The 27,886-nt window shown below is 36.2% G+C and overlaps 1 protein-coding gene across 8 annotated transcripts in view; it reads right to left on the bottom strand.

Annotated features, from left to right (window-relative positions):
• HS3ST5 (heparan sulfate-glucosamine 3-sulfotransferase 5) overlaps positions 1-27,886 on the bottom strand; it is a 197,260-nt gene that overhangs the window by 116,953 nt on the left and 52,421 nt on the right. For all 8 annotated transcript variants that reach the window (XM_087973260.1, XM_087973238.1, XM_087973246.1 and 5 more), the window contains one exon: positions 3,177-3,379. The gene's annotated coding sequence lies outside the window, so the exon portion shown is untranslated. The remainder of the gene's footprint in view (positions 1-3,176; positions 3,380-27,886) is intronic.

Raw genomic sequence — 27,886 nt, 5'->3', positions numbered from 1 at the left:
AGGGAATGTTGCGGGTCCCATCCCTGAGGGAGATACATTTGGTGGGACCTAGAAGAAGGGGCCTTCTCCATGGTGGCTCCCTCTCTCTGGAATATCATTCCCCCAGAGATTAGAATGGCCCCCACTCTTGCACTTTTCCAGAAGGCACTGAACACCTGGTTTTGCCAGCATGCCTGGGGAACTCAGATCAGGAAGGAGCCCATCAAATGGCTAGTGTGATCTGCTGTCATCAGGGCGGGCAGTGGGGGAATTGGGGGGTGATTTTTTTATTTTTTTATTTTTTCAGATTTTGTTCTATTGTACTTTATTAATTTATTTGATTCTTTTTGTTAGTTTTTATTGTTTTTTATTTTTATTTTTTAAAAAATATGGTTTTACATTGTGCAAGCTGCCTTGAGTCGCCATGGGTGAATAGGCGGCAATATAAATTAAATAAATCATTATTATTGTTGTTGTTATTGTTATTGTTGTTATTGTTATTATTATTTGTTCCATGAGTTGTACATAACACCCAGTGCTCAGGGATATCTGTGGTGTTATTTGCAAGAAAAGTAGAGATTATTATTAACTTGAGTTCTGCTTTATTAATCAGTCCAACCTTACAGTCATATATGAAAACTTTTTAAAGAAATGATTATACGATTGTTATTTCACACTTGATGTTTTCAAAGTGCACTTCTAGCAGGACTCCTCCCCCAACAAAGGATACACTGGAAAAGAAAAGTCACACAATTCAGCAGGCTTTCCAACAAAATATTTCCTAGTCTTTGTTTAGCTTTTAATCTCTAGTTCACACTGTCCACTTTCTTTCTTATAAAAATTAATAGTATCCTTAAAAAGCAGAGATGAAGTTTTGAGAGCTCACGAAGTATAAACAGAAGTAGTGATTTATATAGTAGAAGAGACACAAGTTGAAGTATGTTAAACTGTATAACCAATAAGTTAAACTGCATATGTTTGACTACAGATTCAAACCCCACTATCAGATTTTGCAGACCATTCATACACAGAGCTTTTTCAGCAGAGGTAGTTCGATGACTGATAATAAATGTGTGCTTAGTAATCCTATGGGTGCCAATTCAATTATTGAACTTACTCTCAACTCCCAATCTAATTGACTCTTATTCGGGGTCAAACCTTTCCAATATACCTGAGAACCACAATAACACACGGGCAAACAGTAGATACAAACTCAAAGTAAACCACTCCAAACTCGATTGCAGAAAATACGACTTCAGCAACAGAATGGTCAATGCCTGGAACTCACTACCTGACTCTGTTGTTACAGCCTCAAAGCCCCAAAAGTTTAACCTTAAACTGTCTACCATGGATCTCACTCCATTCCTAAGAGGTCTGTAAGGGGGCGTGCACAAGCACACCACTGGCCTACCGTCCCTGTCTTATTGTCCCCGTTTATTTGTACTATATTTATTGTGTATATACTTATACCTGTTTATACATATATGTTTATATGTTATGTTCATACTTATACTTGTTTTCTCAAGCATGCTTGACGAACTAAATAAATAAATAAAATAAATAAATGTTCACACAGCCACATAAAAAACTAAACTGAGGATGTGCTTTCTTCACCTCTACTTTGAAAAGAAATTAAAAAAAATGATAAGAGAACTGAGTTTTTTTTTACATCCAGTTCATCTGTTGGCAAATGCTTTGGGCAACATTTACCAGAAGAGGCATTATCTACTGTTCTCAAAATTGTGCAAATCCTTCTAAAACATGTCTATGCAAAGCTCCAAAGTGCATAGGAAGCACTTATCTTCCAATCGATAAACAGACACATCTTTTTCCAGCTGCTTTTGCGAGCAGACCCCAGCTGTCTGTGCAGATGTGTGCATGGGAAGCCAAGGTGCTTCACACACACACACACACAGACACACAAGTGCGGAAATAATCAGAAAACGCCGCTCTAAGCTTGCTTTTCTCATACTGTTTCAAAGAAACAGTCAAAGTAACTTTAGAGAAAGGGAGCACAGTTTCTGCAGTGCTGAATCAGATGATCCTGGCTATAAAAAGAGTAGACTGAAGATGTTCCAACACCCAAGTGATCAGGATGGAAGAATTAAACTCTGAAATAAATCAGAGATCATCTGTCAGCCCTATATAGTAGACTGGAGTAAGAAGCAGGTACCATGAAGACCTACACACATAGCTTTGATAGCAGATCTTTCCTCTGTTCTTCAAGCCTAACTTTTTTTTATTAACTACATCATTGACAGATATTCACTGTTCTTGGTTACCTAAATGTGTTAGGATATCATCAGTTTTCAGTACTTTTTTTTTCTTTTTGCGATTTCCCCCCACAGTTTAAATAAAACAAAGAAGTATGCAAAATGTATAAATAACTCCTGCACAATTTGCATGTCCTATAACATGAAAAAATACTTCAAGATGTAAACCTGTTTGTACAAGGAGCAATAAACGAATATGAAATAACTGAAGATGGCTCTGCTACCACACCACTGCTTTCCTGTGTACCCAGTTTAGGATATCGTATTTCATTATGAAACCTCCATATTTTCATTTAATGCCTTTCCCTCTATTTGCTACTTTATCTCTGTTGATCCTGATAATCTAATTTCCTTTAGTAAGAATTATATAAATTTTTAAATTGGAGCAGATCCAACAAAAATGGCATGGTCACATTTGCTTTGAGTTTCCATTTAATTGCTATTAAAATCCAAAATCACGAACTTTTAAAAGTTAAAAAGAAGTGTAAACAACACTCTTATGGGCAAAAGGATAATTTGTAAAACTATTTGAATATACTGATTGATATACAGGCTTATCACTGTTCAATTCTTGCCTTCCTTCTGTTAGTCAGGTTGGTATACATAGAAGTGGGGGTGGGATGCTACCGGTTCAGCCCAGTTCTATAGAACCGGTAGCTCTGAAGAGCAGCAGACACCAAACCAGTTCGATGTCTGCTGCTCTGTTTGGCCCAGCCGCCCTCCCGGGCTCTTGGTTGTCCTTTATTTCCTGCTTTTTCAACCTCAACTGCTTTACAAATACTCCAGAAAAAGAAAAACAAATCCTGCTAGGTTTTCCTTTCTGTAGCTCAGAAAATATTATAGCATACAGTAAATGAAAGCATAGGCAAGTTATATGCAGAAATACAAAATATTGAAACTGTAGGCATTCAGAGTATCACTAACCTTTTTATCCTTTTGCTCATCCAAAGGATCTGATACATCTAGTTTTGATCACGAATATTCAAGGCAAAATTTATGTCTGCTGGTCTTCAGTGCTTAAAAGTCTTCAGCATTTACGTAAAGGACCAATGATTTGTTACAAAGGTGTCCAGAAACGGAAAATAAACATAGACACTTCTTCTCAGTTGTGTTCTGACTTCTTAAGGCTGTAGAAAAGAAGAGGAAAAGGTAACTCTGAGTAATGCAATTACATACATCCAGAACAATAATAACTGTATATCTGAGTTACAGATATTGTAAAATGCTCTGATTTGGCATCCAATTGTATCTTCTTGAAAAGAATTGTTCATGATATTGTATCAGTGGTTTTACAATGAGTATTTCTACACCCTCCCCCATGACATGATCATGCTAAATAGAGAAAATTATGTTCTGTTGGGGGGGGAGGTGTTGAAAGAATTTATGATGACATTCAACCCATATTCAACTAGTAACTTTGTAAAATTATACTGTTACTGTTTTTGTAATGATGTTTTAACTGAATGCAGGTGGTTTATTACATTTAAAATTACGAAATCCAAATTGGATACGAGTATTAAATATATGGCTAAAATGTCTCTTTGAACCAGTGTTCAGCAGCTATAGGACTTAAGATCAATCCATGATAGAATTTCTGACCCCATGGCATCTGCAAAGGGTGTCAAAACAAGCAAGATGGCAATCCTAGAATCTTAAGGAAGACCTGTTTCTTTATATATTGCATGTGCATAACATAGGCACGGTGGAGTTTACTATCTTTCCTGTTTTGATGACTTCATTGACACCACTGCTCCAAGAATGAAACTATGATGCCAATGCCAATTACGGATATCCTTAAATAGTGGTTTCAAGGTATCTTTTTCAAAAGAGAAAAAGCAGAAGATCATCCGTAGATAACAAAGTCATTGTCAGATAGTACTGAAACATTTCCACTATTCCCACCACCATTTCCACTACCATATCCTACCCTAGGTACATCTCTATCTACTTTCTCCATGCTGTGCATGATTTTACAAATCTTGATCATGTTAGTTGCCTTTTTGCTCATCTAGATCCAAAATGTTCTAGATCTTTCTCATAAAACAAACATTCAAACCCTCTGATCATCATTATTATTATTACTTTTACTATCAGAGTACAATATGTGTACAATGAGATTGGCTGAGCCTTAGTTTCAATTAGGTTATCCTTTTCTATACTTTTGGGGTTGTACTATTTCTTCCCATATGGGGTGATACCTGCAATAATTTTCCAGATTCCAGAAATTTCAGTAAAGACATTTCAATATTTTCAGATTTATTTTCAATTTCTTTCATATTGATCTCCAGTATTTGTATTTTTCAAAGCTATGTGTGGCACATTGGTTTGGTACATTCATAGACATCAGAAGCTCAAGAAATACATTCAGTTGACCATTCACCATTATCCTTCACATCTTTCCTACTACCTTCTCTTATTGGTATCATTATTATGATTATGTTACTTTGTTTTTTATATGTACACTGAGAGTTTATGCATCGGAGACAAATTTCTTATACTGTATGTGTAATCACACTTAGCCAAATAAAACTTCTGGTGTGTTCAGAATTCTTCACAATCATTTTTACCATGTGAATGATCTGCAAATGTTTTCTACGTAGCCCTAGATCCAGATAATTTATTAATAAACTGAAACATAAACTGAAGCACAAATTAAGAAGTGAAAAAGCACTAGTCCTAACTAAAATCCTTTAGGGAGTTCTTACTTTTTTCCATTGAGAAAAATTTCTATTGCTAATTAATCTCCTAACTTTCTTCCCCAGAACATTGGCAAGGCAAATCTTACTTTCATGGTATTAATGCAGATTTGCCTTCAGCAAGGTTGTATCTCTATATGCATAGTTTTTATTTGATTATTGTTTCTACCAGTTTCTCCATAATATACATTAAACTGAATGCATTATAATTCCTCAGATTCCCTTAGTTCCCTTTTAAAAATTGGGGTCTTGTGGAATGTTTGTTTTCTAGCACTGACCTTATTTGTGGGATAAGCTTTCTGCTAGGGAAAATGCAATCAGAGCTCTATAATTTGTTTCACAGATTCTCAAGATGTCATAGAACAATATTTCCCAAGCTTTGCAACTTTCAAATTTGTGGGAATGAATTCCCAGGGTCCCCAGCAAGCATGCTGTTGCTGAGGACTGTGGAAGCTGAAATACACACATCTGGAAGTTGCTTTGAATGGGAATCACTGTTCTAGAATATCCTTTTTTTTTGTTACCTTTAGTAGTTTTGATTCCTCCCCTGAAAAGGGCTTATACCGTATCTAATGCATGCTTAGGTACCTTATAATATTTGTAATCAAAGGGAGACATAAAGAGTTCAATTTTTTTTTCTGTTGTCCCTTTACACTGTAGTCTTTCTCAACAACACTATGATGAATAAAGGCAAAAAGAGCCTGCTTTGGAGTTTTTATTACAATTTTTTTTTCTATTAGAAACTATTGAAACTATTAGTAGTAGATAGCATCCAGGGTAAGTCTGCTAAAGTAACTAGTTCTTATTTTTGAATCTTCTGAAAAATTGTCTCAGATTCTAGGAATATCTTTCAACTCAGCAACAACCTTCTGGTACGCATGCATTTGAAATGCCAAACTAGGAACCAGGGAGAGAAGTAATTAAGGGATAAGCAGTGTTCCTTTTCTAAATGCTTCATTTCATTGCTTTCAGAACTTTTGCTACAGAAATTTAGTTCAGTTTCTCTTCCCTTTAGTTTAAAAATGGGGATGGTGATTAGGTGAAAATGAGTTGCTGCTGAAATACAAGCTCATTTTTTTAAAAAAAGTATGCTTTTCCATATGCATTTATTATCCTCTCTTCTGAAAAGGCTGTCTACATTTAAAATATTATCTGTGCTTTACAAAAGAGGCTTTTCTTAAATGTTTCCTTCCAGAGAAATCTTGAATTTAGTATTTAAGAAGCAAAGAAGCTAAATGAAAAGTAGATGGATTTCTTTTTACAAAAAAACCCCAACCTCTTCTCAAGAATATTTTTAGCTCACATTACATAAATAACTCCTGCTCCATTAAAGCTGAGAGGCAGGATAATTCAGTCACAACTGTCCACCTTGATAAGAAAAGCTCTACCTAAGAATTGCATCCTAATATTTGAGGAATGTAAGACTCTGATTTTATGGAATGGAGGTGATGAATGCATGTGAGAAAATGAATAAAAAGGCTAAAACTTAAGTCAGAAAGTGTGAGGTTGTTGCAAGTGTATATGAAAGTAAGAACCCATAGTTTGATGATTGCTGTGTGTTACACTCCAGTAAATGTTAATAAGGTTTGGGGAAAATGATGCAACATTTTGAATTAATGAGATCCAAGGGGAAAACTGTTCCATTAGGTGACATGAAAAGCTGGGTAGAAATGGGATGGGGGGGAGGGAGAGAGAGAGATGATACAAGAAGGAAGGAGAATGGTGATTGGTAGATATCAGCACAAAAACTGTCTTTTTGTTTTGAATGCCTACACACAGAAAATAAAGAATAAAAGCATATTGGAATTGATTGTTTATGATAGAAGAATACAAGAATTGGTATTCTTGCATTACTGATATAGCAGTAATGAGTGGTACAAAATGTGAGATAGACCATTTTTTTATAATGCATCTTTAGAAAAATGGAAATGAAAATGAGGAAAACTCAAGATTTTTTAATTGAATGATAGTGACATGATAAGGAATAAATGCTACATATGTTAGCCTCCTCCCCTCAAAAAAAAAAAAAAAGAATGAAAATAAAATAATACATTTATTTCCATGCTGCCTGGTTCTTAAGATATTAGGCAGATAAATGCTGTGACAATGTTGAAACATGCTAAGGCTGAAAGTGTAAGAGTAACTGGAGAAATATTAAAATATGGATGAGTTGCAACAGCCATTCCACAGCCAACTATGGAATGGCCATGCAGTTTGTTTAACACAAATATGAAGACAGTATCTGTGCTGGGTGATTGGAATAATGCTTCTATTCCTTATAGAATGGAAAATATAGCAAGAATGCAAAAACTACAGAAGATCAAGTTTATTATGCATGCCAGAGTATGTGTCTGGCAGAACTCTGGCTGGAGGTCAGACAAAGAACAGCATTTGGGAATTACAGTATGATTTTATACTTGTGGGAAGCGTGAAGTCAAATGCTCTGCTCATCACTGATTATTGAAAAAACTACAGATGTGAGAAAGTTGATTGAACATTGCTTCTCCCTGAAAGTCTTTGCCTGTCCTATACAGAAACACTATTGAGCTACCTGAGTTCAGGTTTCATTTACAGAATGGAGAGGAAGTATAGCACCATCAGATTTGCGGGATTTTCAATAAAATAGCTTTAGCCTTCCTTAGTAATTGATTTCCTGATCTAGTGTACCTAGTGGAACTGACAAGTATCCTATCACACTTATCCAAAACTCAGCCCCTGAGTTCACAAATTTTTCACTCTACAGGGTATTGAAAGGACTAATTCAGAGCATTAGATTTCCTCTTTCCTAAAAATGGTAGCGTATTTTAGATTTCACTAATAGTTCCCAGGGATTGTTAATTACTATTCTGCTGCTGAAATGCCCTTGCCCCATTGAATGCTATTTCCTCAATCATTAATACTTTGTCCTTCATTTCCCTTTCCCATTAACTATTTCCATTGTGTCTTTCTTCCATAAAATCCAACTCCTTTCTCTGAATCATTTTCACTCTGGGTTATAAAGATTCACAGTTCATGGCAATTTCTGGAATCTTAATTGACTACATATTAAAGTAAACATCTCACTAATTTGAGAACACAGCACTAATTATATTTAGGTATTTATAAAGAGAAATTGGTTAATGAATATAACTAGCAGTAAAGTTATAGGACCCTGCCCCACTCTTTTGAAGCAGGAAGTAACTGACAAAAGCATTTATCTGCTAGTGCGTTGTAGTCTTTGTACATTTGATAAGGCATAGATAGAAATGGTTTAAAAAAATCAAATATTCTGATTCACAAATAATTCTGTAAGTGGTAGGAAACATAGAACAAATTGCTACAATGGTTTTTTTAAAAAAATCCTGAATAATACATTATTCGCAAACTTCTGTTTTAATACATCAACCGAAAGAAAAACTGTGTTTCTATATAATAATTATTTAGCTTTGGTGAGACAACATTTATTATCAATTCTAATGTGCTAAATTATAATTATGAAATCAGTAACTTAATCGGCATCTAGTGTGATGAAAACAAGCTGAACCAACATTATGATTGGAACGCAAGCACCTAGCTCTTTCAAAATTTAACCTTAGTCTCAAATATTAAATCAAGAGATAGCTAGCTACAGCTAAGATGCAGAAGAAGTTCTAATCTGCAATTATATTCATAGCTACATGAAGAACCGTTTGTTCATCCTGATAAATGCAGAGAATATGGGTGGTGGTGGTGAAGAGAGAGATGACAGAAATTCTACGTCATATAAACCATACAAATACAAATATGCAGTCTATAAAAATTACATTGGTGCAGTCTATAAAAATTACATTGCTTGAGGTCCATACATATAATTAAAGCAGGTGAAAGCTCCTATAAATACATAGAAATGAGTATGGATATTGTTCATTAGCAAACAAATAGGAAGAAATACTCTCATCTTGTCAGCTTTATGGCATCCAACCTATATCCTAATATTAGATGACTTGTTGCTTTGGGCATTGACAGAAAAATTAGAACTAGATTATATATGGGAGGATGATTAGCTCTTTCATAAGGACTTAAAAAAAGAAACTGCAAGTTAATAGATTAGTCCAGTGATAGCTAACCTTTTCAGCACCAAGTGCCTCAGCTGTGCCGTGCATTCCCATGCATGTGCCCCGCCCCCAGCATGTGCCCCACCCCCTGCAAATGCACGGCAGAGACCCGAAGACTAGTTGGCTGGTGGAAGGCATGCAACGTGTATGCACGGCAGAGCTGAGCTGGGGCAACAGCTCAAATGCCCACAGAGAGGGCACTGTGTGCCACCTCTGGCACTGTGCCATAGATTCACCATCACGGGATTAGTGCATTGTAAGAAGTGTGTAGCTTGATGTGTGTGTTAAAAACAAAGTAATTTCTTTAGGGCAGGGGTGTCAATTCGATTTCATTGAGAGCCACATCAGGGTTGTCTTTGATCTCAGGGGCTGGGGTGTGCATGCCCAGCTCAACATCACTCATGTTGGGGGCACCTGGGGTGGCCCGAGCACTTGGCCAGAGAAAACAGGCTCCCGAGCTCCATTTTGGCCGTGACGGCCTCCTGCAACCCTCTGTTAGAGAAAAAGGAACTCTGTTTTTGCTAGCAGAGGGTTGCGGGAGGTTGTCACAGCCAAAAACAGAACTCAAGAAGCCTGTTTTCTCTGGCAGAGGCACTGTGGGCTGGTCCTTTGCTGTTCCCAGGGTGGCCCCGTGGGCCAAATCTAAGTACCCCGTGGGCCAAATCTGGCCCCTAGGCCTTGAGTTTCACACCCCTGTTTTAGGGTATGCTAGGTTATGTTGTTGAAAGAAAAGTTATTCAACATGAAAGCAGTTTCATCAATCAAAAACAAGACTGTATACATTTGCCAAATACACCAATAATGTGTTTGGCAAATAATGTAGTTTTTAATGTGCTTTTGTTTTATATATATATTAGACCTACTATATGCCACCCAGAGTCTTCTTGGAGTTGGGTTGGCTTGAATAAATCCAACAAACAAACAAACAAACATGTATTGACACACTATGCTGAAAGATAGATATATTATGCCTTAAATGACTATAGCATTTTATTCCTAATCTGAGGCAATCCAGTCTGGACTATTTTAAAAAAATAAAAAAGGTATAAATATAATTTAAAGGAATAAAGAAATAAAAATTGCAGTCTTCACAACAAACTTCTATCAGGGTGGATGAGAGGTGAGTAATTTCTATATAGGAGACTCTCCTTGTATTCAGCTTCTGGGTTTTTATACTAGGTGAAGTCAAAAAGATTACACTGAGAATTCCTAAAGATCAGAAGCCTTACAATGGCATCATAAATGTTGGCTCCTGCTATCCACATTCTCAAATTGGTTAATATCCAATCTATGAAATTATCTGTGCTGTCATAGCTAGCCTGTCAAATCTGTCCTGATTAGCTGACTGGCCAAAAAACCGTCTAACTTGCTTCAATTTCCTGCTCTGAAATAATTCTATCATATGATTACATTTGTCACAGTACAGTTGTACATTTCAATTATATGCTCTACCTCAGACAAGACCACTGAAAAAATAATATCATGGAAAAGGAAACATTTGAAGAATATGACACGGAGTCATGTGATAGCATAACACGTTAACTAAATGAATTCTAAATGGTTTGCTATCTCTATTTCTATGAAGTTTGATGTATTAACATCAGTTCTCAAAGAGAGGTGTGCCTTCAAGTCAATGTGGACTCTTGGAAATATGGACTCTTGGGCTGGTCAAGAAAATGCAGTTCTCTTGGGAAGATTTCAGAAGTGGTTTGCTATTGCTTGTTTCCTAGGGATAACAGTGAACAATTGACCTGATGTGGAACCTGGAACAAGAACTCACTGTCTCCTGGTTTCTAGCTTGGTGCCTTACTACTGCCACTAATTGGCTCTCCATCTTATACCATTTGGTCAACATTTTGACTTTTTTCCTAATTCTGATAAGTATTTCAGACTTAAAATAGCTGCTTTGAATGTTTTGTGAATGTTTCAGGTTTTATCCCATGCACGAACAAAAACAATCCATTTGTTCCAAACTTTGTTCAACATTTTTTCAAGTGTTTTGACATTCCACAATCCGCTTGTGGTATTCTTTAAAAAAAAATCTATCGATACAACGCAGCCAATGAAAAATAAACAGCACTACCATATTTATTGCCATTGACTGCAATAAAATGGAATAATGGGGTCAGATTCAGAAATGTGAACTGTGCAGTCTTATGCATTATAGACACAGTTATTCTATTCAGATTTCAGATAGGAAATGCAAATATTGTGTTCTGCAAGGTGAACAGTCAAATTAGTCAATTCAAAAAAAAAAAAGGCCTATGCAATACTTCTCTTGATGTATTCAACTCTATGGCCACTTTTGTACTGTAAAGCAATTATGTCATGGCTAGTTCTACTGTTTTCTTTGATAATTTGTAAAGGCTTTAAAAAAAAACCATATAAAGTTTACCTAGAGCGTATATGGTATTTAGTGCTTAGTACTAACATGCAATGGATGAACTTTTTTAAAAATCACAGGACAAAAGCAGAGGGAACAAGAAACTTCTTTCACATTCCCTTTTCCCCTTTAACATATCATTTCAGCTTTTTCTTTTAGCCAGAGCAGAGAATTTTCAACTTTTATTCTATCAGAATACTCATGAAGTTTTGACTTTCTTCTGTCTAAAGAACTCTTAAGACATTAAATAAATATACCAAATTGAGCTGCTTTGTTTCAAATTCTAAGCCCCTCGCCCACAGTGTTTCTATTTCATGCTCAACCGTAGTGAGATATTTATATACATGGGAAAAAGAGATAGAAGAAAAATGTTGAATGATCTAGATATGAGGTTGTAATTATACTATAGTAAAATGACATAATATTGATGATGGGGCTTTCTAGAGGCTGAAATTATACTGTTTTCTTTCACATTCATATGAATATCATGTGCACTAAAAGTGTAATTTCTCTTCCAAATACGTATTCATAGTGAGTTCCAATTTGACCCAAGCATAAATGGAAGAGTCATTTCTACTCCTGAATGAAGGAAAAGGAAGGAGATCAAATAAAAGATCACACAAGCTACTCAAGTGTAGGTGTTATCTCCCCCTCCCCAAGATCCCAATGGATGTTAATGTATAAGTCAATCTGGTGGAGAAAAGAAATCTTCTTAAAGAGTTTTTCTTTCCCCTTCACAAAATTCAATTTCCTTTTAAAAAAGAACCATGCCATTGGAGTTTTTTTGAACATTTTTAAAAATTTTAAATTAAAATGCCTCATAGCCTGACAAGGAGTCTCTACAGAAGCTGCTTCATTTTCATAACATTTTCTGGAGTGGTTGTATGACTGTAGCATTGCCTTTTCTGACATCTCTTATTGTTGTATTGACGAGGCAGTCGAGTTGTTTGATCATGAACAACTGAATCATGATGATCTTTATTGGAGTCTAGTCTTGCATTTATATACATTTTTAGTTATCCTCCATCACTGGTTAACTTTGGTTACTGCTTAACTTTCGTTACTGTTTAGCACAGTAATCCATACAATTAATTATCTCTAGTTAAAGTCTAACATATGTTTACTTCCTCTCTCTAATCCTCCTTTAGATTAGTGACTTTGTTTACCTGAGTTGTATTTGCTTGGAAACATTCTTTATTTGAGGTTTGCCACCCGAGATTGGAACATTCCTGCAATTACAACTCTACATATCCTCGTTTTTTATTTTAAATGGAGGATTCAAAGATTTATGAATGTATCGCAATTGTAGAGGATTAAGAGAGGGAAGCAGGACGAAACAATGCGAATAAATTTGGAATACATTGAATAAAACAACAAGTTGCAATTAGTACAATAATAATAATTATAGCATAAAAGAAAAACTGTCTGAGCTAAGACCAATCAGGGAGCCAATTGGTTAGCCACTCAAAAGGTGAGTAATGAGCATGGATATTATTTTGAATGTATGATTGTAAATTGGCAAGCTCATCCTCAATAGTTTTATTCAAAGAATGAAAATGCACAGCACATTCAACTAACGTACAGAACCCTCCCTGACGGGCTAAAAGATAGTCTATGGCAAAACGCTGCTGTAAGACATCTTGATTTAAGTCTTCTATTTCATGCTGCAAATCACGAATAATGGCAGCGGTAGCATTGATGGATTTTTCAAGTCTGCAGGTGAGACCAAGAATAGATCGTCTGTTTTCTTGAGCAATTATGCCAGGATAAGAGCCTAGAGTAAGGACTCCTGTAACGGCCCCTGCCAATGCACGGCCAAATGTAGAACCAGAAGACAATTGTGTATCAATAATGACTTCATCATTACATGTAGGCCCCAAAGAGGAAAGCCGCTGTCGAGTTGATGGGAGTGTACCTATTTGAACAGGTAGAGTAAAATAACCTATAGTTGCACATTGATAATTCTGAGGATGAACATTAGTAGCATATTTATCAAAAAAGAACCACATATTAGGATCCTTAAGCTGCCAACCAGTGCATATCAATCCTGTATTAGATTGATCAGAGGCATTAAAAATAGGAAAATTGTCAGGATACATATCAGGAGCTATATTAATTCCATGCAAAGAAGAATTAAAGGTACCTGACAACCAATAGTAGTCAGAGCAATAACTATAATTCCCTAGCTTTTTAAATATGTGCTGAGCAGCATCATAATCAGACCAATTATGAAGCCAAGTGTGTTTAGCGTGACAACAGAAACACAGACCCCTTGAAAATTGACTAACTTTCAAGTAACGCCAACGGACAGAATTCAATTGCATAGGGGGTGTAGAAAATAGCCAGGAGTGTGAAATAGATTGTAGTTGTGAGACAATAAATGTAGAAGACACGATCAAGTTAGGGGTAAAAGAAATTTGTCCAAATGCCATTGGGGGCTCATAGTATAAAGTAATATTTGTGCCATGGGTCATAAACATGTATTGGGCATGACGAACCCACAAATTAGGGTTAAGACGAACCACAAAAGTGTCATTTTGAGCAGAAATACCATTAACCATAACAAGAAAATACAAAGTAAAATGGTAACAGAGTTAGCAGTAATAATAGCAAAAACAGCAGCAAGATTTTCAGGAGTCTGAGGTAATGAGGCCTGTTGCAGTTGTTGTTGAGCTTGATATGTAGTAGATTTAACCTGGCCCCAAGTGATGGGTTGCAGGCGCGTCGACCTTGGAAGACAGACTTCCATGTTCAGATGAAGATTGAAATCTGGAATCGGGCTGTGAAGGCCCTGATGCCATGCCATGATACAGACGAATACAGCGCACTGGAACCCACACTGCTTGTCAAGTAGAAGGATCTTCCACAGTGGCATAACCACGACCCCAGGTGATCAGCGGTGTAGGGCCTTTCCAGGTTGGATCTGGAGCTTGGCGATACTTTACCAAAGGCCTTGCTAAAGATTCAGTAGTTCGAAAATGCAAATTAACAGGTGAGTCTGCAAGACAATCTAAAAAGGTTAAATAATTCCAAGTATATAATGCTACAGCAATGAGATTTTGAATCTTTCGCAGATGGTAAGGGCCAGACTCAGTTTGTAATTGTTTCTGAAACAATGACTTAAAACTACGATGAGCTCGCTCAACTATAGCTTGACCCTGAGAGTTGTAAGGAATTCCGTGCACTAAAGTAATATTCCATTTCTGACAAAAGGTTTGAAATTCCTTACTAATATAAGCGGGGCAATTGTCAGTTTTAAACTGAGAAGGCTGACCCATTACAGCAAAAGAGGATAGGTAATGAGAAATAACATCTGAAGTACGTTCATGTTTTGAAGCAGTAACCCAAAGGAAGTGTGAATGAGTGTCAATAGACGTATGAAGATAACAGTATGGCTTAAAGGTTGAAAATTGAGTTACATCCATTTGCCAAATTTGATTAGCTTGGGTTCCTCATGGGTTGACACCCATTGGAAAGGGAACTGCCAGTTGCTGACAAGCTGGACAAGCACGGACAACATCCCGGGCTTGAGATAATGAAATTTTAAATTGCTTTGCAAGCGATTTGGCATTTTGATGAAAATAAGAATGACTAGCAACAGGATCAGCAAACAAAGATGCAACATCCTTTAAGGATTCATCTGCCTTCCGATTTCCTTCAGTCAAGGCATTAGTAAAGGGAGTATGACTTCGAATGTGTTCTACATACAAAGAATACAAGCGAGTTTCCAAACTATTCTTTAAAGATAAAAACAAGGATAACAAATTCTTATCCAAAGAGAGAGCACAATAAGAAAAGGGAAGAGATTGCATAGCTAAATATACATATTGAGTATCAACAATCAAGTTAATAGGTTGGTCATTGAACAATCGTAAAGCCAAAATCACAGCAGCCAGCTCAGCACGTTGAGCTGAAGTCTGTGTGGCAGTAAATTTAGAATACCATTGTTGTTGAATCTGCCAGACAACCACACCCCTTGTAGGTGATCCATCAGTAAAGATTGTAAGAGCTTTAGAAATAGGATTTCGCACAAAAATGGAAGAAAAGGCCGATTTAAAGTAGTAGTAACCACTATTCTAGGATCCTTGGGTAAAGAATACAACAAGTTTCCACATATTGAGAAAAGGCTATCTGATATGATTCTGAAATCATCATCAAATGCTCATGTTCAACTTTTGTACGAGTGAAAGCTATGCTAATGAGATCCTGTCCTGTAAGATGTAAGGCTCGTTTACGACCTTAAATAATCAAATCCTCTAATGCTGATTGATAAGGATAAATGTTTCTAGGCGGAGTAGCTGACAAATTAATCCATTCATGAATGTTGACCGCTTGCGGGGACGCATTAGAATAAAGACATCCCGTGGGTAAGGGTGTAGTGGGAAGAATAGCTAAGCAAAGTCCTATTGTTAAGGATGTTATCCTGTCCACATATCGATGCTTAAACTTATTCAATATTTCTTGAAGGTATGTTCTTTGAGGACCAGTTAATACAACTAGATCGCCTGGTGATTGTGCTCCCTTCAAAGACTGAAATAAGGGCAACATATCACCAGTTGTAATGTAGAAGAATGGGCGTGCCCAATTAATAATGCCAAGTAATTTTTGCCATTGTACTAATGTATATGATTTCTGTACTTGTAATTCAGGAAGACTTGGAATGGAGGAATTGTGCAACATTCTATGTTTCCCATTTTTCTTTTTTATAACAAAAACAGGAGTATTCCAAGGACTAGCAGAAGGTTCTATATGACCAGCAGCCAATTGTTCTTGAACCAATTGTTGTAAAGCAGCAAGTTTTTCCCTTGATAATGGCCATTGTTCCACCCAAACCGGCGTAGAACAGAGCCATTTAAGAGGAAGAGCCATCATCAAGAATCAAATGGGCATTAAGAAGAGAAAGGATATCATGGCCCCAAATATTAGTATGAATATCTAGAATGTATGGTTGTAGGAAAAAGGACTTACCAGCAGATGTTGTAACATTAATTTCTTGAACACTCTGCCAAACAGCTGTAGAACCTCCTATTCCCCACAATGAAGAAACTGTCGTTTTTGGCTACTGTACTGGCCACTGTAACGAGGAGATGACAGTAACATCGGCTCCAGTATCCAATAACCCTTGAAATGGTTGTTTATTAAGGAAGAGCGTTAACAAAGGACGAAAGGAGTTCAGCTGATGAAGTAAGCCTACAGATAAAGAAGTTGATCCAAATCCTGCATCCCCACGATTACCTATACCAGGAGATGGATTTTCATATGGAAGAAGAAGCAATTGAGCAACAGAAGAATTAGAAGGAAGAACTTGAGGAAGATTCACCCAAATCTGAATCATGAGGATACCAGTGTAATCTGAATCTATTACCCCAGGCACAACAAAACAGCCCTTTTTGTGTGCAGAAGAACGAGGCAAAATTAAGCCAACTAATCCCGAAGGAAGAGGACCTTTAAATTGAGATGGAACTATTTTAACTTCCATGGGAAATTTAAACTCAATTTCCTCTTGAGTGATTAAATCGATCCCAGCGCTACCGGCTGTGGCTGGGTATGAGTGAGAGAGACTGCTGGAGGAGTCAGAGTGATGGGAGAGGCATGCTTTGGATTCTGGGTGGGTGCCACACCCATTGGCAAGTTTCCCGACTGAAACCGACATTGATTGGCCCAATGAAATCCCTTTTTGCAAATAGGGCACTTCTTAGAAGGACAATTCTGAGGCATAGAAGGTGTAGAATGACAGTCCTTCTGAAAGTGGCCAGGCTTCTTACACTTAAAACAGTTACCAATTGGTCGCTGTCCTTTCTGAATAGCAGCTGCTAACATATGCATTTTATAAGTTTGTGATCCAATATCCTGGCAGACTCGCAGCATATCTGCCAGAGTGTAATGAGCAGTAGCCTTTAACGGCTGTAAAGCTCTTTTACAATCTGCAATAGCTAACTGGTGAAGAAGTTCACCAGCAGCTTCCTGATGATCAAACTGCTGTCTAATTGCTTTGGACAGACTCTCAACAAAGTCAGCATAAGGCTCATTGGCATTCTGTCGAATGTTTGAAAAATTTGCTCTAGGTTCTCCAGCTTGGGGTACCTTAAGGAAAGCATGAAAGGCACATTCAGAAACAATAGTTAACGTAGCTGGAGGAAGAACAACTTGAGTAGGAATTGTACCAAATGGTCCAGAACCAAATAGCTGCTCAAGTGTATATGCTCCTCCCCCTCCTAAAGCAGCAGCTTGAGCATGTCTCATATATTCACTCTCCCAAACCACATATTGCATGGATGTTAAAATCATGCGAAATATTTGCTTCCAATCTTCAGGGATCATTGTATAACCATTTTTTATTCCTTCTACAAGTCCTCTTGTAAAATTACCACTAATCCCATAGTCTGTAACTGCCTTTTTTTTTAACTCTCTTAAGATCTGATAAGGCAGACCCTCCCATTCTGCTACTTGCAGTCCAAGCTGTGGCCCCTGACCAGGACGATATTGTACTGGACAAACAGACAGTAATTCTGCAAGTTCTGTTCCTGAGACAGAGGCATCCCTTTTACAAGTCACTACCATTTTCTGAAAAGAAGACTGAACAATAGAGTCAGGAGGCTTTTGCTCTGTATCTGCAGGAGCTGAGGGAATTGAAGACATATATTCAGGTGAAGAAGGGGGACAAATGACAGCATTAGTATAATGTGAAGGTGGAGGTGTTAAAAGAGAAAGTTCATTGTGACCAAATTTTTCAATTGCATGCCTACATAAATGCCACACATGCAAAACTTCTATTTTTGCTCGAGGTTCAGTATGCAATGTTTTCCCAATACGTTCCCAATCAGTTAATTTTAAAGACCCCTTTTCTGGGTACTATAGGCACTGAGCTGCAATCTCCTGGACCAGCCTTAAGAGATTTCTCTGTGGTACCTCGGTATTATTTTTCTTCAACAAATAGCCTAATTCATCTACATGCTTCCTTTGTTCCTCAGAAAGCGAAGACCCCATACTTACAGAAACCAAAAGGTTGAAGAAACCACAAAGGGTTGAAGGTGCACCAAATCCTTGCCGGACGAAGTAAGAGGGTCCCTGTTCATGCGCCACATGTTGTATTGACGAGGCAGTCAAGTTGTTTGATCATGAACAACTGAATCATGATGATCTTTATTGGAGTCTAGTCTTGCATTTATACACATTTTTAGTTATCCTCCATCACTGGTTAACTTTGGTTACTGCTTAACTTTGGTTACTGTTTAGCACAGTAATCCATACAATTAATTATCTCTAGTTAAAGTCTAACATATGTTTACTTCCTCTCTCTAATCCTCCTTTAGATTAGTGGCTTTGTTTACCTGAGTTGTATTTGCTTGTAAACATTCTTTATCTGAGGTTTGTCATCCGAGATTGGAACATTCCTGCAATTACAACTCTACATCTTATGAATTCTTCACTGCCTCCTTTTTAATTTGAAAGAGCTGCTTCAATTTTATTTCACATTATTTCATCATCTTGCCTCAGTAATAGCAATTATCTTGTTTGTTTAGACAGGAACTGAAGCAGATTACTAATTCATTTTCTAAATATTGCTTTCCCAGAATTCTTTGTGTTTCTTATCCTCAGTTGCTTCATTATATTTTATAAAATATTTTCAGGTCTTCTATAGTTTTTAATATTTCATTATAAAGTGTGTTACTTTGAGGTCAGAGAATTAGCAATTTTGAAGTAATAATTACTACCAATACATATCACAATTATTTTCTTATACTGTTAGCTATCTTATTTGTGATAGAGCTCTGGATCAAACCTATAAACCTGAAGCAAGGGATGTTTCTAAACTGTTTGTGACATTTCTGAATTATTAGGTAATTGTACCATTGAAAGATAATTGAATTTTTATTCAAAAGGAACAAATACAAAGGTAAGGAAATTACTCTATATGTTGAAAGTATCTAGTCCATCTCAAAAATCCAAGTGAATGAACATGGCAATATTAGAGACAGCATCTCAATGAAAACAAGTAAAGATGCAGACAAATAATAGCAAAACTGTCGTTGGGGATTACTATTTCCTGCTCAGTCAAGAAGCAAATGCACATGATAACTTCCAAAAGCAAATGAAGATTTTTTCCCCCAAAATATATGAAGCAATAGCAATGGATGACTTTAATTATACCAACATCTGTTGGGGAAAAAACCCTTTGCCTCAGAATAGATTGAGATTAGTGAAGGAAGCTAAAAATAACAATAAGTGTTCCATAATATATGTTTAAAAAATAAAACAAAATATAACAGTTGAAAAACCACTGCCCAGGGTGAGATATTAATAAAACAAAGCATTTTAACTCTTATTTGGATCCATATTTGGGTCCAAAATATGTTTCTATCAGAAAACTATGAAAAGGCAAGCTTGAAATCTGAGACTAACAAAAACTTCAAGAGGAAATATATACAGTATGTATTTAAACAAGTTTAAATGAATTGTCCTTTAGGTACTAAAGGTATTTGCTTATGGTTTGGCTAAACTTTTGTGTTTTAACTTTGAGAAATGATAATGGAAAAGAATTGTCAAAATGGATGGGGTGGGTAGGATCCAAGAAACTAATAACTACTAGTGACGCTATATAACTGACACTGATATTTGTGAATTATAAAGCACAGATCTTAAATCATTATTACTATCACTATCATTATCACTATTACTATTGATATGAATGAAAAGCTGTCTCAACAAAGAATGCTTATTTGGTTGATGACACAAAACTGGCTGAAACTCTGAAGCAGAGAAATAAAATTTAGAGTGAAAGAGAAATGGACTGAGAATAATAGGACAAGACAGAACAGAATACTACAGAACAGAACAGAACAGAACAGAATAGAAACTATTACAAAAACATCTTTTAAGTTCTAATGGTTGGCTGCAAACTGAATGAGACAGCAGCAGGATAGGGCTCCAAAAAAGGCTGGACGCCGTAAAAGAAAGAATATCCAACCTTGAAAAAAAGGACACAACGCAAAAACCTGAACATCCAATAGCTACTAACCACATCTCTACCAATCAACCACAATCCAATCCACAACCCAATCCACAAATAAACACAACCCAGACAAATATTGATATCCCAATTCTCATCAGAGAAGCCCTTGAGCGTGAGCGGAAACGCCCAAACGCCATCTTATTTGGTCTAGAAGACATCAATGTCAATGATGACATCTCAACTGTCCGAAACATCATCAGAAATTATCAAGCATCAACCATCTCCGCTGATGAAATACTTGACATTTCCCGCATTGACCGAGAGCTCAAAAATAGAGATGGCTCTGTGGCCCCACGCTTGTGCAGGGTCATTTGCAAAAATGAATCAAGCAAACGTAAATTCATTTATACTATAAACTCACTCGCCAAAACCAACACCATCCATAAGAACCTCCGTTGCGCCCTGACCTAACCATACAGCAACGTGCCCGCTCCCGTGCACTCCGCATCGAACTCAAAAACCGTCTAGATAATGGAGAGAAGGACCTGTACATTGACTACCATGCTGACTGTATCAAAAGTAAACCACTCAACCCAATACTCAGCTTTTACCCTCAACCACAACCCTACCTCAACCCATCCACCATCACCCAAGACTAGGCACGTCACGCCCAACTACCTCAATTCCAACTACTGCCGGCCTTAAATGCAAACTACTCAATGCAAGAAGCCTCGTGAATAAAATACCTGAATTTCTCATCCTCCTAAATATGGCTAACTTCGACATTATATTTGTCTGTGAAACATGGCTCAATGCATCTCTCCCCAACTCCATTACCACAGTAAGAGACTATCATGTTTACAGATCAGATCGTGAAAATCGTCGAGGAGGTGGAGTTGCTATATTCTATAAAAAATCCTTACATCTAAAAATATCCAAGTTACCCAGGAGTTTGCCCTTCCTGAAACCATCATCTGTGAACTATCCTCAAATATCACAATTCGATTCTTACTATGTTACAGAGCACCTGATTATGACATCGAACATGTAAACAAGCTAAATACATTACTAACATGGGCTGCATCCTGCCCATACCCTTTTATCCTTCTTGGTGATTTCAATCTACCTCATATTAACTGGACCTAAATGATTGTACAACTGAAATCATACACACAACCTTCTACAATGCTATTACAAATCTGGGACTGGAACAACTAGTAACCAACAACACTAGACTAAACAACTGCCTCGATCTCATCTTCTGCAACAGTTTGAACCTAATCTACGGAATACAATCTAAAGAACCCTTTTCCAGTAGTGACCACAATATGATCGACTTTTGTCTCAACATACATCCACACAAAAATCACCACAATGATGTAATCCCCTATTGTAACTTCAAAAAGGCAACTATGATCTTATAGACAACGATCTCTCATCCCTTGATTGGCAATCTCTATTCACTGGATGCAATACCGTTGAAGACCATTATAACATATTTTTACTTGAAGTCAAAAGAGTCATCAAACTATATGTACCAACAACAACTCCCAAAACAAAACAAAAAGCAGATTACCCATATCAATAAGGAAACTTCAATCCAAAAAGAGATCACTCTGGCGGAAAAACAAATCTGGTCACGTTGCCAATTTCAAAAACCGATACAAAAATCTATGCCACCAGATAAAGACCGAATGCACCAATTATCACATTAAACAAGAGGAAAACCTTCTAAGCACCAATTCCACCGCGCTTTTTACAATTTTGTAAACAACAAACTAAAAGACTCAAGGTCCATCCCTCCCTTGATAGGACCTGATGGTAAAGACTGCAACGACGACACCATTAAAGCCAACATCTTTAACACATTCTTCGGCTCAGTATTTGTAAACAGCAATGGATCATGCCCAATATTTCCTAGCCGTACCACAGATAACAACAATGATCTAATACATATCGATTTCACAGAAGACAATGTTGAAAAAGCAATACGCAACCTCAAACCATCTCTATCTATTGGACCAGATGGAATATGTGCCTACTTCTTAAGAAAGCTATCCACTGCCATAGCCAAACCTCTAAGCATAATCTTTGAAAAATCTTTCAGAACCAGCTCCTTGCCTAACCTATGGTCACAAGCCACAGTCATCCCCATCTTCAAAAGGGGAGACCCAAGCCTAGTTGAAAACTACAGGCCAATCTCCTTATGCTGCGTCACCTGTAAAGTCATGGAATCAATTATTAACCAATCCATCATCCTTCACTTAGAGACAAATAACCTACTCTCCAATAAACAATTTGGTTTCAGGAAAAAACTATCCTGTAATCTGCAACTCTTACACTGCAAAAACATATGGACGACACAACTCGACCAGGGCAAAACAATAGACGCAATCTACATAGACTTCTGTAAAGCCTTTGATTCAGTGGTACACGACAAACTACTCCTAAAAATAAAATCTCTATGGTATCTCTGGACAACTGAATAACTGGATAGAAGCATTCCTGTCAAACAGACAACAAATGGTCAAAATCGGGAGCGTCCTATCAAATCCAATACCTGTCAATAGTGGTGTTCCCCAAGGCAGTGTTCTAGGACCAACTCTCTTCATACTCTACATAAACGACCTCTGTGATCATATTAAGAGCAATTGCGTTCTCTTCGCTGATGATGTAAAGCTGTTCAATACCACAGACAATACTGCTACCCTACAAAAAGATCTTGACTATGTATCCAAATGGTCAAACAAATGGCAACTTCAAATCTCAACAAATAAATGCTCTGTCTTACATATTGGCAAAAAAATCAGAAAATAAAATACAAGCTGAATAGTCAAGATCTTGTTGATGACCCAAGCTCTATAAAGGACCTTGGAATACTCACCTCTAATGATCTAAGTGCTAGAGCACACTGCAACTACATAGCCAAAAAGGCATTAAGAGTTGTTAACCTAATCCTACGTAGCTTTTCTCTCTGGTAATATCACACTACTAACCAGAGCATACAAAACATTTGCTAGACCAATACTCGAATACAGTTCATCAGTCTGGAACCCACACTACGTATCTGATATTAGCACAATTGAGAAAGTCCAGAAATATTTCACAAGAAGAGTTCTCCACTCTCTACTCTGCTGTAGAATACCTTATGCCACCAGACTTGAAATTCTAGAACTAGAAAACCTTGAATTACGCCGTCTTCGGTCTGACTTAAGCATGGTATACAAAATCATACATTGCAATGTCCTACCTGTCAATGAATACTTCAGCTTCAACCATAACAACACAAGAGCACACAATAGATACAAACTCAAAGTAAACCGCACCAAACTTGATTGCAGGAAATACGACTTCAGCAATAGAGTGGTCAATGTCTGGAATACTCTACCCGACTCTGTAGTTTCTTCCCCAAACCCCAAAAACTTTAACCTTAGACTGTCTACTATTGACCTCACCCCTTTCCTAAGAGGCCTGTAGGGGCGTGCATAAGCGCACCAACGTGCCTACCGTCCCTGTCCTATTGTTTCTCTTATTCTTTTATTTTTCTTATATGTAACCATTTCATGTATTCACAACTATGTATACATTTATACTTATTATCTTGTAAACAATTGGCAAATCAAATAAATAAATAAATAAATAAATTTTGCACCAATGAAAAAAAAATTCAAATCATTCCGCTCAGTCCTGCTTTAGGTTATCCTGAATACTATGCCAGCTCATGGGGTTGTTTTAAGAAGAATGGAGAGAAACTGAAACAAGTTTGGAAAAGGGCAAAAAGATGAAAGATTGACCAAATTATTCTGAATTATTCCTAGAGAATTCATAGGAAAAAAAGTTAGAAGGTCAAAAGGACTGTTCAAAAATTTGAAGATTCATGACACAAAAGACCTATTTTCTATCATTCCAAAGTGTATCATATGGAATAATAGATTTAAGTCACAGAAGGCAGATCGTTATTAAACGTTAGATAAAATATAGCAGCAAGAGCAGACAGTATCTTACTGAAGATGCTTTAATCTGAATGCCTACACTGAGCCAGGGATCAGCACTGAAATTCCATTTTGTATCTGGTCTTAGTTAACTGTATTGACTATAGAAACACAAAGCTTCATATCTTTATATCTTTAAAACACAATCACTGTTTGTTAGATTGCTAAGTACATTTGCTTTCTGTTCTGAACTGAAGTAAATTATGATTACATTGTTGTTGTTGTTTTAAGTGGAATATTAATCAAGTGCCCCACAATTAAAATTAGACTTCTCCAATCTAATAAAGTAGAAAAGAGAGAAAAAATATTTACTATAAGGAAGCATTCCTCAAACAAGTAATAGTACTTTTGTTAAATAAAATAAAACTGGCCAGCTTTGATCTAGAGATTACATTTTCAAGTGATAATGAGGTTTATTATTGTTCTTTTACTCAGGAAAGGCTTGAAGCAAGACAGGATGCAGAGAAATGGATTAAACTATGGAGAATTTAACACAACCCCCTCCCAATCAAACAATATTTTTTATAATGAAATGAAGAGGCAGCATAGAAGAAGACAGCCAAATATTGTCTGTCTGGGCCTGTACTGATTAAAATAAATGTTTACTGCTGTAGGCTATAGTTAATTTATTTCCATTTATACATTCCAAATTAAATGTACTGTAAAAAGTGAAAAAGATTAAAAATCATACTATACTATCTCTTTTCTGCTGTGCTGAACATAAGAAAGAACTATCTATATCGGATTCCATTGTTGGCTCATCTAAACGTTATGGAAGTTTCAAAGAGTGAACAGTGTTAGACAGAGAGCAATTTGTAAATGAATATTTATATGACTGGAAAATAATAATTAACAAAATCCTGTATTAATGGATAGGTGTGGGTAGGGGGGAGAGTATGTCATCTCTCCTCCATTCTGTAATTGTGATTAAAAACTTAAAGGAAAGAAATGGAAAAAGTAGCACAAAGCTAATCTTCGGCAAGAAGCATTTTCCTGGCACCAAAAGACATTTCCCACACTATGGTCTAATTCTACACCTCACTGAATTATTCTGTCAAGCATTGCAAATAGCTTTGTTTTTATTTCCCTGCATTGCATGGTGTTCCTGTATCAACAATATCAGCAAATCAGATTAATGGTCTAAGAGGCAAAGAGAGAGTGGGGAGGGGGACGGGGGGAGGGAGAGAGAGAGAGAGAGAGAGAGAGAGAGAAGTAAGTAATGTTTGAGTTTAAAATTTAAATTAATTGAAAAGCAAATTAGTAAACAATCCAAGATGCAAACTTCAAGCTTGGCCCAACAGTGATAAGACTGGGGAAACATCTTTTCCCCTCCAGATTTCAGAAAAGATCTAATTAAATCAGTGCTGTTTCTATTAAATTCAGAGCTGTCTATTTACAACATCATATAGCAACCTCACAACTAGATAAACATATCCTGACATCACTTTCATATATTCAGTCAGTGATATACATTACATGTATTTGGCATTCTTACCTCTAATTATTAGACATTTGGAAATGATATTATTTCCCAAGGAAGCAATGGGAGAAAGAAAGAAAGAAAGAAAGAAAGAAAGAAAGAAAGAAAGAAAGAAAGAAAGATAGATAGATAGATAGATAGATAGATAGATAGATAGATAGATAGATAGAGAAAGAGAGACAGACAGATAGGCAGGCAGGCAGGCAGATAGATTACATGTTGTAATATTGTACACTATATTTTACTCTCCCTGAATTTTGCTCTAAATCATCCAATAGTTGACAATTTTAAAGAAGGCAATATATGCACTTTTAAAACAGCTGAATTTCAGCAGTTATATTGCTTAAAATAACTTTTGATTATGTAATTGAAAATGAAATATGTTAATTGAAATATGTAATTGAAATTGATACATTAATTAAATAATTATTTAATTTAATAATGATACGAGTACCTTATTTTAGAAATGACACCTTATTGTTTTTAACTAGTAGAGTGCAACATTCACTATTTTTTCCAAATGTAAACTTTACAGTTTCATACTTCTGATTTAACTTTGGAATTTAAGTGTGATGATGGCTTTCTTTTTTCTTTTTTTTAAAACAAACTTTATTCGAATTGTGCTTATGAATTTCACTTCATCTTCATGAAGAAGGAAATAAGTTTGAAATTGTAATTGCAAATAAAATTTTCTCATCTACTGAATTGTAATATTGTCTAATCTCGATATTATCAAAATATTTAACAAATACAGGCAATAAAAAACTGGACAACATAACTGAGAATAGCATTAAGATTTTGGTTGGTATCACAGAGCTATAGTAACAAGTTGAAACATATGGACAAAATATCTTCTATTATAAAATACAGTGTGACTAGAGTTATCAACAATATTAGTAAATGCTATAATAAAAAGGAAGAAATGCACATGTTGCATGTTTCTACATCCATAAAAATCTAAAAATTTGGCAACTGCCATTTTTGTCATGAAAAAAATTGATCACCAGTTTCAGAAAGACCTTTTTATGTGTGTGTATGTATGTGTGTGTGTATATATAATACACACATACATACACACACTTAATTCCATGTAGTATCAGTATACTCTCAATACATTCATCCTTGAAATTCTCTAATATAAATCCACAGTGTAAAGATTCATTTTAATTAATATGCAGACAAAATCCTTCAAAGAAGCATTAAATACTGCATGATTTTGCTTTTAAATGTATTTTTCTTATCAAGCATTATAACTGGTGCATACAGACAAATTATTTAATCTATTGTTCTTTTTGTAGGCTCAGAATAATTAGCAGCTCACTGTAAGGGTTTTGCAATCTTTTCTCGGCATAATTACAAAAATCATTATTGAGTGTATGAAGTTTGAGTCTAATGGCCTTCAATAAATTATAGTTTTCACCTCAAGAGCAGTGAAAAAACAGGATGAGAGAGTTCTTTTAAGAGAATTATCTTCGAGCTGAGAAAATAGAGATGCAAATATATATAAACACACACACACACACTCACACATACATATACCCCCATGGTACAATGGTGGGATATATGCTTTTATAATTACATAAAGAACAATATATAGAAAATGAATCCTTAGAAATGAGAATTCAGATTCTAAAAATGTATAGCACACCATATGGTATGCCTTCATTAAAGACATATGCTTCTGCATAATCTTTCCTTGTATTACAAGTTTAAAATGCTTGCTATTTAGGAATTCTCTTTCTCATAGTTTTAGAGTTCACAGTTTTAAATAATCCTTTTCACAACAACTTGTATGTTGACCAGTCCCGAATATATTAAATAGTATATCAGTGCATCATAGAATATTCCAGCAATGGGATAATGTTGTAAACTCAATGTTTCATTTATATGGGCAACATTACTAAGCTCCTTGGAACAGAATTTAGAAATCTTTCCTTATTCAGTTTCTCAGGTATTTTAAGGGTTGTGAGATTCACAGTTTCAGAATTAACCAAAGAGAGAATCAACCTAGAATTAAGGAGAAATTTCCTAATGGTGAGAGCAATCAACCAATGGAA

Source organism: Notechis scutatus, chromosome 1 (genome assembly GCF_049901735.1).
Source record: "Notechis scutatus isolate UNSWTSFEM ecotype Mainland chromosome 1, rNotScu1.2, whole genome shotgun sequence".
Taxonomy (NCBI): Eukaryota; Metazoa; Chordata; class Lepidosauria; order Squamata; family Elapidae; genus Notechis; species Notechis scutatus.
Note: the sequence above shows the minus strand (reverse complement) of the source record. Positions and strands in the feature narration are given on the sequence as shown.